Below are 16,801 nucleotides of genomic sequence, written 5' to 3'. Positions count from 1 at the left end.
GGGTAAGGAGCCCGGAACATTGGCCTTCCCTGGTTTTCCAAGGCTGGTGCCTGAGCCCTGCGTGCGTGTGTGTGTGTGTGTGTGTGTGTGTGTGTGTGTGTGTGTGTGTGACTGGATGCTCAGGCACACCTGGGGGAGGGGGCATCCTTTCCAGGATGCAGGCACTCCGTTAGAGTCCTACCCCGTGTGAGGGCTCAGCAGCTGGCCCCCGACCAAAACTCCTGGAAACCGCCCTGTGAGTGAGTGGTTGAAACTCTCCGGATGAGTGGCAAAGAGTTCCGTGACCGTGAGTACTAATCTAAAGGCAAATTCTGTAGAGAAAGGGTTCTTTCATGCTTTTCTGCCCTGGATGGCTACAGAAGCAGCGCCTCTCCGAGTTAGTCATATAAATTCTCAGCCATGAATTAGGGCATCTTCTGGTCTCTGCCCCCTTTCCAGTCACTCTATTGAGAAAGATTGTCATTTGTCATCATCCCTGTCATTATCACGACCATCTCCATTGTCATCACCCCAGACATTGAATCCACTGTAAGTAGAACATTGTATTTGTGCGGTGGAGGAGGGGTGAGGTCAGCTGAATGCAGCTGTTTGTCACCATGGTAATTATCATTTATGGAACCGTTAATATGTGCCAGGCCCTGCGCTTTAAGAACAGTTGTGCAGGGGTTCTCAGTGTGACTCGGAATCACCTCCAGGGCTTTGCTAAGATGCAGATAGCTTCTTCACCTGTGCCTCCCACTCCGTTTCCGATGCAGCAGGTGTGGAGTGGGGCCCGATGAGTTGCACTGCTCACCAGTTTCTGGTTGTCCTGACGCTGTTGGCCGTGGGCCCCACTTCGGGAGCCCCTGGCCTGGTGCCTTGGCCCTTCACAGAGGCAGGTGTTGGTATCTCCACTTTTCAGCCTTGGAACTGAGGCCTAACGAGGTCGCTGAACTAGGTACAGGCACGTGGCTGAGAGGCAGCGGGGGAGGTCACCGGGGGGTCAGCTGTCGGTGTCCTTCCCAGCCTGACAGTCTTGGCCAGGCCTGGACCATCCCTGGGGGCCTTGGTTCGGCAGGACCAATGGCTGCCATTCTCAGTGGGCCAGGCCATTAGACACCAGTGGAATTTGTGTTTGGTCATACAAATTTCTTTCTTAAATTTTACTCTCTGGTGAAAATAAATTGGTGAGTTACTTTTTTCAAAAATTGGATCCTGTTTATATTGGTTTGAGGATTTTCCCCTTTTGGCACAAACACCCCTGCTGGCCGAGGACGGTGTGTTGTCTGAGGCAGTGAACCCCCACTCCAGGCATTCGGAGAGGGAGCCTCCGCAGGGCCAGCTAACCACCATGCCGGGACCCCCCAGGGGTGTGGTGGGGCACCTGGGACCCACCGCTGGCTGTTGGGCATTTGCCACCATGGCAGACCTCTCCTTCTGCCCCGGTGCGCGGCCTGTTGCCTGCATTTTGTTTCACAGTAAACCAGGGACACATTGAATAAAATCAGCCCCCACGTTGATGGATGCATGACCCTCCCCAGTGACTGTGGCAGAGTCATGGGTCCCTTAGCCCTGCTCCCCAGCACCTCACCAGCACACTCGTTCCCTTTCCCAAGTCGCCCATCGAACCAAACAGCCCGTAGGAAGACCCAGGGCTTGATAAAAAGGGCGCGGTGGTATGTGTAACACGCCACCTCCTTCCCTTCTAGATTTCAGTCACATATTAATTATTAATTCAGAGTGCCTTTATTTTTTCATCTGCACACTGCAAATGTGAACTCCAGCCATGTATTTTTAAACAGCACCATTCTGCTCAAGCAAATTTGAATATCTCATGTAGGTTATTACAAGTGGGCTTTGCTTGTAAAGGAAAAAGCTGTTTTACGTATGGTTTCTATTTTTTCATCTTGGTAAACTGTAGCCAGATCCTGAGTTAGGAGAAATGTGAGCCGTTTGCTATTGATTAGTTGTCGTTATCACACTTGTGGTGGCTCCCGTTATGTCTCCTTCACAGAAATAGTGGGTTCAGACCCAACGTAGAGAAATCTGTGTCTAATCCTGAGCCCTGGATTAGACTAGAAAAATTGATGCATTTATAATAATATAGATATCTGGATAATAAAGATTTAAAAACAGCATTGCTTGGCTATGGATGCAGTTGACGCTGCCATGTGGAAAGAAAAGATGTAAAATCATATTTTCTGTTAGTTTATAAATCGATTCCAAAAGTGCTCATATATTAATTACCCAATCAATATCAGGAAAGCTATTAGAAAATAACTGCTTGTGACCTTTTTTTAAAACACAGTTTTCAGGCTCTGGTAAACTTGTACCTGCAGGACTGTAAAATGTTGTTTTGTATTTTATATAATAGATTTAAAAAAATAGGAAATTATCACCGTATTTCTCCTAGAATTTTTACATAGAAGCCAGGGTCTGCTGTGGTCTTGTACACCAGTTGTTGCTGCACGGCGAACCTTCCCCGCAGTGGTTCAAAACAGCAGCAGTGGCTTACTGAATCCACAAGTAGGGAGTTTGGGCAGAGCTTGGCATGGGAGACCTGCACATTCTGCACATTCGCTGAGTGGTTCAGCAGAAGGACGGAAGGGTCAGGGGGATGGGAGGGCAGGGGGAGGGACTAGAGAGTCCTCATGGCCGTGCACGTGGCTGGGGAGTGGGCACTAGCTGTAGACTGGGAGCTCGACGGGGGCTGGGGGCCAGGAGCCTTGGTTCCTCTCTGCATGAGACACCCCACGACATGCCTGTGCTTCCCCAGACCATGGCAGCTGGGCTCTAAGGCGATCACCCCGAGAGAAGCAGGTGGCGAGCTATGATGTGGTCTTCACGAGAGCCTCGGCAGTCTCACGGCCTTGCTTCTGCTGGGCTCTGTTGTCGGGCCAGTGCTGAAGGGCTAGGGGCTGCGGACTCTCTCTGTTGATGAGGGAACTGCCAAAGAATTTGACATGTTCTAGAACTGCCCCACCCTAATAGGAGCTTCTGATGAGCTTTAACAGTGGCTTCTAAATGAAAGACTTGAGCACTTGTTGACAGAGTGAGGCTGCACTGCTCCCCATAAACCACGTGGCCCTTTGGAGTCTGTCTCGGCCCATCCACTAGGTGAGTGCTGAGTGGAACAGTGTTGTCAAGGTCTGCAGAGCGGTGGGCCGGGCGAGCTGGCTGGGCGAGGGCGGTCCTGCTGGCATGCGAGGGAGGGAGTCAGGCTGCAGGGCCACCAGGAAAGCTTTAATGATGATGGTGAGGTGGAGACTGTTGGGAACCGCCCTGCCTGGTTTCAGGAATTGTAACTGCCCCCCATGGCTAGGTGAGCGACCTCCGGAATTCGGGCCACAGGAGACAAAGCTTGTCTCTGTGAGCAAGCGCTGCTTCTGCTTCTTCCCCTTCCCCCAAAGCATGGTCAATGTCCATGGTGAGTGTGACCCCTCAGAGAGGGGCAACCTAGGCCAGACACGATCACTTGGGAGGCCATGATGGAAGGACTGGGCGCTGTGGCAAAGAGAGAGCAATGGACCCTTGTCCCCCCAGCTATTGTGACATAGCCCAAGTCCCCATTTTTGTCTGGGAGAATCGCTGCCTGGCTCTAATCCACTTAAGCCTAAAAACCTATGATGGGGAAGGTGGTGCAGCCCTGTGCTGGAAAGGGCGGGTATCGGGGGTAAATCAGGTGTAAGAAAGAATATATAAAAATCTTGCGGAAACCCGCTTTATTTAGAATGCTCTCATTTAAATGATAAGGGTCCAAGCAAGAAGTTTGTCCCTCAAAGTTTTATGGCTCATTAGCTATCTGACCCCCAACTGAGAATAAGCCCTCATAGTTCTTTGAATGCTATCTATTGTTTGATCCTTACTTGTATTCTTGTGCAAATGAACCCAATAGAAGCCCCTTGAGCAGGGGACCCTTGGCCCTTCCCCTTTGAGGGATCTGCCATCTTTCCTCCCCAAGCAGATTATGTCTTGGTAGTGTTTACTTTCATCTGTGGTGGACCGGGGGACTTTGCGGGCAAAGTTGCCCCCACAGGAGACAGTTCATACAGACAGTGCTATCAAAAATGCTTGACAGAGACACGAAGAGAGAAAGGGCAACAACAAGAGGGTGACACCAGCCAACCAGCAAGCATTTTCTTTTTTCAAGGATAAGAAAGTTCTTAGGGTGAAGGAAAGGAGCCAATACAAACTGTAAGACAGTGTTTTCCCCATTCACCTGTGTGATTTAATTTTTCTTCTAGATTTTCTTAAGTGCAGGGACGATGGCCCAGTTTTGTACATGATGAGCACATTAAAAATCTGCTGCAGAACAAAGGAATTCCACCTGCAGAAGAGCGTGGTGCCTGGGGAACTGCTCACCACCTGTGCTAGCCTCCCTCGTTCCCCTCCAGGGTGTGGCCCTTTGCCTGTCATTTTTGTTTCACAAAAGACCATGAAGATTTTAAATAAAAATCTCCCACAATGATGGATGTGGTGGTTACCCCCAGTGACCTTCACTGGAATTCATAGTGAGTTCTCTTACCCTGACCTCAAATACCTCAGCAAGAAACTACCCAAATTATTCATTGAAGTAAAACGACCCATAGGCAGACCCGCGGCTTGGGGGCTCCAAGAAGCCCCCAGGGACCAAAACAGTATTTGTCAGAGCATCATTTTCTCTCAGGGTGTCAACTTGTTATCTATAAAACGGAGTGTGAACCTCTGCTTCAGAGGGAGGTTATGAGCTAGGAGGGATTGATCACTTGTACGAGTGCTTTCCGAACGGTCTCAATTGTGATCTGCACAGCCTGTACTAATGTGCGAAACTGGTGACTGGTGTTCCTGGAGGCCACTGTGGGTGTTCACATTTTATTAGAAATCTGACTTTTTCTCTGAGGGTCACAGAGCATCTGCTTCCGTCAGCTCTCCATTTTTCGACTTCTCTAAGAAATTGGCATGGAAATGTCAGCCATTGAAAAACTGCAGTGAGTTTTTGCTTCATGATCTACAGTGGTAATGGACACAGTGACACCTGTACTCTCTGCGTATAGTCTTTTCTCTAAGGAGTAAAAACCACCGACCGGAGTAAATAATGGGAGAACGGTGCTTTATCGATGGAACGGCATGTCTTTAGAAGCTAGATTTTCTCTGACGCGTGAGGATTGGCTGAAGACATTTCCAAAGTCACTCCTATTAGCGTGGTAATGGTCCGAGGCACACACCATGTAGACAGTAATACAATCCAGTTTATAATTTGTGCTAATTAACTGCTAGATAAAAAGAATTTCAGCCTTAGTTAATTTCATTTTCCAGTAACTTGCACATCTGTACGGCATGAGCCACCAGGTCATTGTTGCAATGCGGATATGTGTGCTGTTTTTCAGTAAGGCATCTCTTTCAGATCAGCTGTGGCCTTTCCAAACCAAAACTTCTAATGGGGACAAAGGGTGAGGCATGAGTTGTGCATTTATTTCCTAAGTGTTTCTGCTCGGCAGAGGAAGAGCGTGGGTTGAAGCGATCACAGGTAGAGATCGACACTGGAGTGTTCGGCGCCAAGCTCAGGGGTGGTCGGAGGCCTCAGTGACGTCTGCTTCCTTCCAGTAGAGTGAAAGTCACAAGTACAGTCCTAATTTCCTAGTGTATGCACCTCTGTGTTCTATAAGATTCTGTCCCTAACAGGAATTGCTGTGTGAGGCATGAGAGGCAGACGTATGTGGCCAAGTTGGAAGTGGAGTCAGTGAAGGGAGAGACGTGACCAACCGCGGGCCCCGTCTCTGGTCCCACCACCACAGTGACTCCTGTTGTTTATCTCAGGTGTTATGGCCCTCTCTGGGGTTGCCACTTCCCCAGTGTCCTTGCCCAGGCCAGCTTGTCCTTTCTGTGCTAACTTGGGGTGAGGGAGAGCTGGTGAACAGCCCTGGTCTGCGGAGGAGCCTGAGCTCTGTGTGGCCCCTGTTTCCGTGGGAACCGAGCATTCAGAAGAGTGCACATTTGTTTGGGCTTTTGCCATCACGTCCATGTCGGGGACGCCCCTTCTGTGCGTGGTCTGGGAGGCAGGCAGGCATTCACCCTGGCTGATCATAGGTATGCTTCCTAGAACAGCCAACTGGATGGTCTTCCCCCTGGAATGTTGAAACTTAAAAAAAAATTTTTAGATTTTATTTATTTATTTTTAGAGAGAGGGGAAGGGAGGAAGAAAGAGAGGAAGAGAAACATCAACCGAGAGAGAAAACATCATACATGTCCCAGCTGGGGACCAAACCTGCAACCCAGGCATGTGCCCTGATCAGGAATTGAACTGGCAACCTTTCACTTTGTGGGGACAACACCCAACCCACTGATCCACACCGGTCAGGGCAGGAACCTCAGCTCTGGAACGAGCAGTTCACAGAGGAAAGACGAGTGGATCTGGCTGTGGCTGTGGTGGCGGTGACATTCCTGTGGGCTGCCTTGACGCCCAGTGGGCCCCTCCTGTGGATAAAGTGAGAGTGAGCTTTTGTTAGTCTGATTTTTTCTCTTAAACTGGCAAGTGTTGGATTTAGCCCTGTTTTCAAGCCCTCATGACATAGAGGCCCCCTCCCCTGGGGGGCTTCCAGGTTGCCATTGGCTTCACACTCTCTTTTTTGCCCTTCATTTCTGGGGCATCCTTGTGGGTCCTCTCCTGCCCTGGGTGGAGCAGGAAACAGTGTTGGAACTTCCTCCGTCAGCCCAGGTTAGTTACCCTGAGGAGGAGAGCCGGGGTCCTCTTGCCCTTGTTGTGCGTGGCTGATGGGTGTCATCACCTTGGTCTTTACCTTTGTGGAACACTTTGCTTGAGCATGTGTGCACCTGATCCTTTTGATGTCTGCGTATAGGTAGATACTACTGTCCAAGTAGTATGGGTGATCAAGCAGTTTCAGTGAAGCTGAGTGGTTTGGCTGTAGAGCTATTAACTGGCAGAAAGAGGACTTGAGCCCTGACATATCTCTCAGATACATCAGAGTTAGCCTTGTCATGAAACATCCTTCACTGAAAGATCACACCTATCAGATTGAGAAATCTCAGCTACCAAGAATTGCGGATGAGGAATGTTTGAGTAAGAAGAGTTACCAGCTGATGTCATCACCACAGTCTTGATCTGAGTTCCCTGGGGGCATGTGGTTCGTGCTAGGTCCCACTGCCTGGAAAGGTGAGGGGCTGGTAGGCTGAACGCCTTCTCTCTTTTCTCCTTTTGAGACAACACTGGGCTCCACAATGGTGATGGTCAAGGACCAGCCAGATCTATTCCCAGGCCTGCGCCTCTGGTCCCAACCCATCGGCAGCTTGTTCAGTCCCACAGGACAGCGTCCTGGGTCAGCTCCCAAGTCTGGGCAGTTCACTTTGAAGCTGCTCTTTTTATAGAGCTATTTGACACTGAGAACTAGTTAATACTAATTAGGATCATCCCAAAATAACTCCCCCCCTTTTTCTCAAATAATATATGCTTATTGCAGAGAGATTAGGAAATACAAATAAACAAAAAAGTAAAGAAAAATTAGAAAGTACAAATAACACAAGAAAATAAAAGTCTCATCTTGCCACCTGGAAATAACTACTTTAAACATATATTTTCCAGACCTTCTTTCTATTTAAAGTTTTACTACTTTGTACTAAGTGTAGTTCTTAGCATTTTTCAAACCTAATCTCATCAAGTTCTTCCCAATTTGCAAGGTATGGTAATCTTTATTTTATAGAAAAAGGAACTTTGGCTGAAAGGGCCTGTCTAATTTCAAAGGTTGTGCTCTTACATAAATGTACCTGTAATAAATGTGTGGCTGTGAGGCGCATACTTACCGAGCACTGCCTCCGAAGCTTGCCCCCGCTGCGTGGCTGGTGTCAGACTTGTGCGTGCTGGGCCGCAGCGGAAGTGTGCGAGCCGGGATGGGCCCAGGTTTTGTGGGGCCTGATGCTTCGGCAATTTTGGTTTGCTTTTTAAGGAAAAAAAATACCATTTTGAGTTACAGAATTAGATACAAATGTGCATATTTATAATGAGAAAAGCAATCACAAGAAATCACCGACACTCTGGAGAGTCAAGCCCCCTCTTTCCTTCTGAGCCCTCCTTTGGCAGTCGACCGGAAAAGCTAACCCGGGAGGGCTTCCAGGTGGGACTCTGGCCTTCCCTCTGGCCCAGGGCGCTCTGCCCTCCCAGGGCTAATGTCACGGAGGGCCCTTGCTGCTTCAGCCTCGTTGTCTTCCCAGGCTTAGCAGGAGACAGTGCGCCAGGGAGATGCTGGTCCCAGGGCTGTGGCAAGGGGCGGAGAGCCCATGGGGGCTGTGGAGTGTCACCCCAGCAGGAGTGACATGAAATTCTTGTCTTGTTTCAAGATGCTGTGAATGTTTGCTGGCACTTTCTTCTCATAGTTTTATGGTTCCATGTCTTGTCTTTGTTAGATCTTATTTATTATTATTATTTTTCCCCAAATCTTAACCAGTTGCTTTAATACTATTTGTTTGCAATTTGTTGTGTTCAGTTCTAGGTAGTTATTTTTATTTTTCATATAAAAGGGCTCTTATATCCTCCCCCAGACTCTTTTCTGACCGGCTCTTGTTGGTATGTATAAAGGCCTTACAAAAAAGAATTTGACATATTATGAAATTCTTAGTAATTCTAATAGTTTTTCAATTATCAGACCTTTTATCTTGTTTCTACTTTTTGAAACCCATTTTTGGAGTGGGGTCTGATCAGTAAAGTGCTAAAACAACAGGACTCTCAGAGGCGGGAGGCAGCCGGTGTCGACCTAGTATTCGTGACCTGATCAGGCAGGATTACCGATCAGAATGATTGTGATTGACCAAAGTAGGGTAAAGGTCAGGATGCACAGAGCTGGTAGAATTTATCATAAATCATTGCAGGCCTGAGTGTGAATCGCCTGGCAGGGATTGAAGTATAGCACCGTTCCAATCACATATCCTGATCTGACATTTAGCTCGGTTACAGTCTTGCGACAGAACACGGCTGTTTGTTAGTTACCCCGTCCCTCCCGTCTCCCACGTCGGGTCAGTTTCCCCAGGGTTGTTTAAAGGGATGCTGTGCTCGGGGCGAACTTGGCCTGCCTGCTCTTTGCTGAATAAAGGGCTGCAGCACACCGAGCCAGGTGGCAATAAGCACAGCTTTTAGCAATTTCTTAAACAGTTGTGTGTTGCTGGGTGTCCATGCTGGTGGGTCTCCCACTGCAGCACCCTGCCTTCAGATGCACCACAGGACCAGGTTACCCCTTATCTGGGCCTGCCGGAAAGGCAGACAGGCCTGTTCCAGACTAGCAGCTTCCCTCAGGCTGTGCTGTGTCCTGGCCCCGGCTTGCATGGAGGTGAGTAACCGGAGACCAGTATCATCTGTGACTTACTTGTGATTCAGATAGATTTTTCTTGAACATTGTTTCACACGGAAGCACCATAATCTGTGGGTTTTACACCCCTGTGAGGTTAGTGAGTGCTGTTCTTCAGGAGACCCTGCAGGGGGGAGGCTGCAAGTCCCAGGGGGGCGGTGGCAGTGCCTGGGGTCCACTGGGGTAATCTTAGACCTTACCCGTGCAGTATGTGGCAAAGGGAAGTGCCCCCAGTAGGGGGGAATTTGGGGAACCTTCTGTTTGGGAAGTGCTAGGAGCCATTTTATTTCTAATTAAGAAGAGCCCCTAGGAAGGGAAGTTAGCTTGCCAGCACATGAACAGAATTGCTGGCCTGGTGGCCAAACGCAGGGAGAGGGAAGACATCCTGCCTCTGACAGTTGCTGGGCTTGGGGCAGGAATACACACGGAGGCCTCCACGCCACGTTTCTAAATAAATACTTCAGTAAAAACGTTGTGTCAATTAGAGTTTACATTCAGTCTTATTCTGTATTGGTTTCAGATGTGCAGTGTAGTCCTTATTTCAAGTACCCGCTCGGCCCGCACTTAGTTATCACAGTGTCACTGAGTGGGTTCCCGGTGCTGCACCTCACGTCCCCACGACGACCCCGTAACCACCAGCTCGTGCTCCTCAGTCCCTTCACCCTGTCCACCCCCCCCAGCCCTCCTCCCCTCTGCAGGCCATCGATCTGTTTTCTGTATCTATGAGTCTGTTTCTATTTCGTCCATTTTGTTTATTTTGTTCTTTAGATCCCACATACAGTAAAATCATACGGTATTCGTCTTTCCCTGTCTGGCTCATTTCACTTAGCGTAATAACCCCAAAAACTAAATAAGTATTTCAAAGTCGTAAGTCAGCCTTTGCGTAGATCCAGTTCTATCCTCCTGTCTCGATAAATACACCTTCCTGTCGTCCTGGACGGCCAGATTCAAATTTAGAATTCCCAGACTCCTCAAGTTTCTTGTCTAGGATCTCCCTGTGGTATGTATAGACATCCTGGGCCCAAAGCCCCACGTCTGGCCACACCCTCTTCAAACAGCCCCCCTTGCACAAACTGGAGGTGTGTTCCGCCTTTGAGAGACTGGGCCAGGCAGGTGCTGGAGCCCGCCCCACAGACCTGGGGCGTGGTCTGGAAGAAGGGGCAGGGCCCAGGTAGGTACATCCCGGAGCTGTGAGTTCCTGGCCCCTGGGCACATGTGGCTGGAGGAGGTGTGGGCAGGGCCCTTTAAGCATGGTGTCCAGCACATAGTCTGAGCCTCTTGCCCAGCCTCATATCGGTTGGGTGGGGGATGGAGATGGGAGGAGTAGGTGGGGCAGACAGGAGCTTGAAGTCCCATCCAGGGCAGGTGTGGTGCTGTAAGGGGTGAGATTGGACAACCCAGGCACAGGGGTAATGGGAAGTGCCAAACTGTGTTCTTAGAAATGCCCTTTTGACTTCTGGATTGTGGGTGATTTGTGTACAGACTCACCATGCATCTGAAGTGGACCCAGTGGGTGAGTCCTGCCCCGTCTCTGACCCCTCTCCTTCCCGGAGCCCAGTGTTTCCATATAACATGGCTGTGGTGTCGGGGAAATGGGTCTGCTGTGATGGAAGGAGCCGCTAGTGGAGTCGGGGACGAGTCAGGGTGCAGAGGGCTTCTGTCTCCGCTCCCCTCTGCTTGCTCTGCTCTTACAGGTCTGCCGGGCTGGTCCTCATTCTCTGCCTCACCCACCCAGTATCTGTCTTTCCATTTCATTTCCATTCTCATTCTCATTTCCTTCTTTTTGCCTGAGAATCTCTTTCCTCCTGATGGTGGTGGCTTGGCAAGAGTAGCAGGGAGGGGAGAGATGCTTCTGTTGCATCCCAGTGGGCTGGGATAGCATTGTCATTGTACTGTATTCAGGTGTTTTACAAATTAAATGAGGTTTTGTGGGCTGACATGGAAATGCAAGGATCCCTAATAACATTATTTCTATGGAGAAGTACCTTCCAGGTTTCAAATAATTGATTTGCAAATGACCTTTTAGAACAATATGTGCCCTTGTCACTGTGGCTGTTATTTTTAGAAGTTTGGATCTGAAAGGTGTTCTGTGTACGTCAGTAAATGAATTTAATTAAACCTAAATTGTGGTGTGGGGCCCTTTCCATTTCTGAAGTGTCAATGATTTTTGTCCATCTCCCTTGTTTTAGTAGGTGAGGAAACTGATTTCAGGCAATTTGAAGAGGTTTATATAGAAGGAAACACAAAGCCCTGTCTGGAGCCAGGGCTCTGATCCCACCTCGCTGCTGTCTCCTATCACTATCAGGATATAAGTGTGCCTTTTGCTTACCAGAGGGTCAGGCCCCAGAGTCTGTTTGGGGGCAGGGAGCTCAGGGAGGGTGTGCAGGGGCACATGACAGCCTGGGACCACTGTGGGTGCTGCCGGCGCCCGCCTGTGTGCACAGGAACCTCAGTCCCCTGAGTGCTCATTAGATTTCATACACGTGGTCACACTAAAATAAGACCATATTTGAAGAGGAGAAGCAAGAATCGTAGCTTTTCAGAGCCTAAAGATGGCCATGGGGCCATTCAATCAACGTTCTCAAACAGTGCCCTCCTCCGTATTTTAAGGTGAGATTGCTCTGTATGTGGAGTACATTGTCGGAAATGTTTTTATGGCTTTGCAGCGGTCTTGAACTTCCCTATCTTTCAGAGTTCTAGTACCTAGAGTAACAACTACTGTTTTTCAGGACTTGGTGAAATTTATTTTCTGTGGTACTGATCGTATAACATCCATGAGGCTGTTGGCCATCTCTAATATATAATATCTTCATATTCTGAAGAGCTCTCTTTCATGGATCAAGAGATACAGAATTTCTTCTTTTTAAAAAAAATGTTTTTAAGATTTTTGATTTGTTACATTCCAGGAATTCCTTTTTATTCCTCTCGGCTGCCTTGGCGTCTTTTCAGTTATGGCTTTTTTTTTTCTTGACCTTTCCCTGTGCACCTTTCATCTGGGATCTCATTTTCTTGATAAGCTGGGGACATAGAAATATTCCTTAAGCTTATTTACCTTCTCTGTTGGGTGCCTGATTTGCACGCATGTCAAACATCATTAGTGATCGCTCAACTATGAGGACAGCATCAGACAAGACCTCTGATGTCGAGCCACCCTTTTCTGGGGCTTCTCCCAGAATTGTTTTTGCGTGTCACTGGTTATCTGATGAATGACGTGTGCCAGTCTGCAGTTTCCCTCTTTCTTTTCTGACCTTTATCTTTATCTGTTGGCTGGGTTGCGCTATTTCATACTAATTCTCACGATCTGATCTCAGGCCATGAAGCAAATATACAGAGACATTTTTTCTACCTCCTGTCCTTCCCTTTGCCCCCCATCGCTGGGTTTTTAGGTTAAAGTGCTGGTCTAACATTTGGGATTAGTCCCAGAGGAAATGACTTGGGAAATGTGTTTATATTGTAGCTGCGCAGCATTTAGTGGGGTGTGATGTTTTCAGACAATTTGAAAATTCCAGTGATCTGTACCGTAACACTCCCCACAGAGGAATCCTGCCTGTTTCCCTGCTGAATTTTGCACAGCACGTTCCCCCATCCGCGTATTCTCACGCTTCAAAATGACTTTTCGCACCTTTTCTCCTCTAACCTCCAGCATCTCCTCACCCTTCCTTACTATCATCTGGTGATGTTGCCTTTTGTTTCACTGATGAAGTGAAAACTCTTTGAAGACAGTGACTATATCCTTTCAACACAGAAACTACAAGCCCATCCCGTGTATACTTCTGGATCTGATTTCGCCCAACTAAACCATTGTATTCAGCCAGGCCCTGTCCAAGGTCTGTGCTGCTTGTTGCTCTGGATTCTGTCTCCTCTCACTACTCAAAGGAGCCTTTAAAGTTCTTCCTTTTCTTCCTGCATCATTGATTTTCCTTCTTTCCTGGGTCAGTAATATCAGTGTCCAGCAATACCTTCTATCTTTAAAAATGTACTCTTGAATGTAGTAGGCTGTAGCTACCACTCCTTTCTCTTCCCCTTTACTGTTAAACTTTCAAAAGAATATCTATACTCCTCCCTCCCTCCCTCCACTCCTTCCTTCCTTCTTAATTAGTTTGGCTTTCACCCCCGCCACTTGGTGCCAAACAGTTCGCACCAAGATCACCGATAGCTTTTACCCTTGTCAAATCTAATGGTTGGTCCTCAATCCTTTATCATACTTGGCTCATCAGCAACACTTGACACAATCCTCTACTCTTTTCTTCTTGATTTTCCTCCCTGATTCCAGGACCCATCCTCTCAGTCCTCATTCCCTTTTTTTATTCCTCTCACTGTTGGTGGCTTGTCTCCCTCTTGCCAGCGTCTCACACTGGACACCCCTAGGCCCAGTCATGGTGTCCCTTCTTTTCTCTCTTCACTTCCTTGACAGGTGTTCTTACCTAGTTTCATGATTTTATTTCTTCAGACATTTATTTTTGGTCTTAATTTCATTATTTGTTCCTTTTTATACAACCATGATGTCTATTAGATCTTTAAGATTGTTCCGCAGTTTCCCGAGGCTGTGGTTTTTGTATTACTCTCTTATATTGTTCTCTCTCTTCTTCCTATTCTGTAATGTCTATTGATCTTCAAGTTTACTGAGTTTTCCTCTTTCATCTCCATTCTGCTTTTGCAAGGGCCCCATGAGTTTTTGATTATAGGTATTCTAGTTTTCAGTTCTATAATTTCCATTTGGTTCTTATTTATAGTTTCTGTTTCCCTGCTGGGAGCACCCAGCTTTCCATTGATTTTAAGAGTACTTACCTCACGGAACATAACTATAATAGCTGCTTCAAAGCTTTTGCTTGAATATTCTGTTGTCTTAGTCATGTTGAGTTGGCATCTATTGACTATCTTTTCCCCTGGGAGCTATTCACATTTCCCTGGTTCTTTCTCCATTGAGTAATTTTGCATAGCCCTGAATGTTATGTTGTGTAAACTCTGGTCCTTTTGTAATCCTGGAGAATGTTGGTGTTTTTTGCTTTAGCAATCCACATGGCTCGGGATAGGCCTCCCTCGGTCTCACCCTCTCTGAGTGGCAGTTTTAACACAGTTGATTTTTCCAAAGGCTCTGCCGTCTGTTCTAGGTCTGTCCTGACATGGACAAACCAGGGGTGAACTTGAGACTTGGCTGGATTCTCGCATGGAGGTAGAGGATCCCCTTCTCTAGCTTTCTCCTCTCTGTGGTTTACTCACACTTTTTGATTCACAGAAGAGAGATAGATGGGCTTTCTTTTGGAGATCTGGCTGACTGTGCACTTCTGTGAATGGGGCCTACCCCTGGAGCAAAGCTGAGAGAGAGGGAGTGGGTGAAGGAGAGGGAGAGGAGCATTAACCATTTGCAAGTCACTTTTTCAACTTTTGCCTCATTTCTACACTCTACTTTTTCCCTAATTTTTTATTGTTGTAAAATACACTTAACATAATATTCACCATCTTAAACATTTTAAGTAAAATATTCAGTAGTATTAAATGCATTAATAATGCTGCACAGCCATCACCATCATCCATCTCCATCGCTCTATTCATCTTGCAGAATTGAAATCTTTTTGGCTGGCAAAACTGGAACTCTTTACCCATTAAACAATGACTCCTCATTTCCCCCAGTCTCTGGAAATCACCATTCTACTTTCTGCCTCTATGGATTTAACTACTCCAAGTATATTATATAAGTGGAATCATACAGTAGCTATCTTTTTTAGTGACTGGCTTATTTCACTTGGGATAATGTTTTCAAGGTTCATTCATGTTCTATATAACAGAATAAACTTTTTCAGGCTAAACAATATTTCATCATATGTATATACCACATTTTGTTGAGCTGTTCCTCTATTATGGACACTTGGGTTGCTTCTACATTTTAGGTACTGAGGATAGTGCTGCTATGAACATGGGCATACAAATACCTCCTGGAGACCCTGATTTCAGTTCTTTCATGTATATATTTGTAAATGGAAATGCTGGGTCATGTGGGAATTCTATTGTATTTTACTTTTCTGAGAAGCCAACACACGATTTTCCAGGCGTATCATTTTATGTTCCACTAACAGTGCACAAGGGTTTCAATTTGTCCACATCCTTGCCAACACTTGTTATTTTCTGGTTGGGTTTTTGTTTTTTTGTTTTTTGATAGCAGCCATCCTAAGGGATGTGCGGTAGTATCTTATTGTAGTTTGGTTTGTATTTCCCTAATGATCCGTGATGTTGAGCATTTGTTCATGAGCTTATTTGCTATCGTATGTCTTGCTTAGAAAAGTATCTATTCATAAAGTTTTTAGCCCATTTTTGGATCAGGTTTTCATTATTGTTGTTATTGCTGAGTTTTAGGAGTTTTCTGTATATTCTAGATATTAATTCCTTATCAGGTATATGCTTTGCAAATATTTCCTCCTATTCTGTGGGTGCCTTTTACCACTGTTGATATTGTCTTTTGGTGCACCAAGTTTTAATTTTTCATGAAATCCAGTTGGTCTATATTTTCTTTTGTTGCCTGTACCTTAGGTATACCCATCTGAGAAATCATTGCCATTTCCAATATCACAAAGCTTTGTCCTACGTTTTCTAAGAATTTCATAGTTTCAGGTCTTTGATACGTTTTTGAGTTAATTTTTGTATAGGGTGCTAGGTAAGGGTGCAACTTCATTCTTCTGCACATGACCACCCAGTTTTCCCCGCACCATCTGTTGAAAAGACTGTCCTTCCCGCATTGAATGGTTTTGGCACTCCTGTCAAAAATCATTTGACTGTATATGCGAGGGTGTATTCCTGGTCTCTTTATTTTATTGCATTTATTCATGTATCTGTCCTTATGCTGGTACATACTGTTTTAACTACTGTAGGCACAATCTGCCTGCTTTTGTTTCCTTTTCACAGTTCTCAGCTTTTTGTCATTTTTCCAGAGTTTGCAGTTGCAGTCAGAGGAGGATGGTCATCACAGATACTCACCAGTACGGTAGTTCTATGATTTGAAACTTCTCTTTGGCAACACCCAGATTCTTATCTCTTGCCCTCTCACCTAAACTCAACTTCTTCAAATAGTTGTTTGCTGAGGTTAGCATCCTCACCTTCTCTATTTTCAGCATCTGTGAAACACAGCCAGGTTGGTTGTGAAGGTACAGTAATTGTGTAGCTCAAATACTTAAACCCAGAAGCCCATCAAAAACTCTGAAATCCTTCTCACCTTCACTCTTGCATCTAAGGCCCCTTTTAGTGCAATGAATGAGTGGCCATGTGGGTTATGCACAGAAAGGACAGTGGTCACTCCACAGTGCTGGTGAGTATTAAGAGGACATTTGCCTCATGTTCTTCCATTGCATTATAAATTAGGAAATATTTTGAGATGGCTTTCTAGATCCACTTTCTACTTCTGAAAGTGGACTTTCAGAAGGAGGATTTTGAGGATGTTATTCTAACAGCGAAATACAGTGCTGACAACTCGGCTCCCACTGCCTCAACAATGAAACTATTAT

At 46.5% G+C, this 16,801-nt stretch overlaps 1 protein-coding gene across 3 annotated transcripts in view; it reads left to right on the top strand.

Moving 5' to 3' along the window:
* Positions 1 to 16,801, top strand: part of CSGALNACT1 (chondroitin sulfate N-acetylgalactosaminyltransferase 1) — a 305,921-nt gene that overhangs the window by 58,266 nt on the left and 230,854 nt on the right. The gene's annotated exons all lie outside the window — the stretch shown is intronic.

This window comes from Artibeus jamaicensis, unplaced genomic scaffold, assembly GCF_021234435.1.
Source record: "Artibeus jamaicensis isolate MK-2021 breed Jamaican fruit bat unplaced genomic scaffold, CSHL_Jam_final scaffold_833, whole genome shotgun sequence".
Lineage (NCBI taxonomy): Eukaryota > Metazoa > Chordata > Mammalia > Chiroptera > Phyllostomidae > Artibeus > Artibeus jamaicensis.
This window is presented reverse-complemented; position numbering and strand designations above follow the sequence as displayed.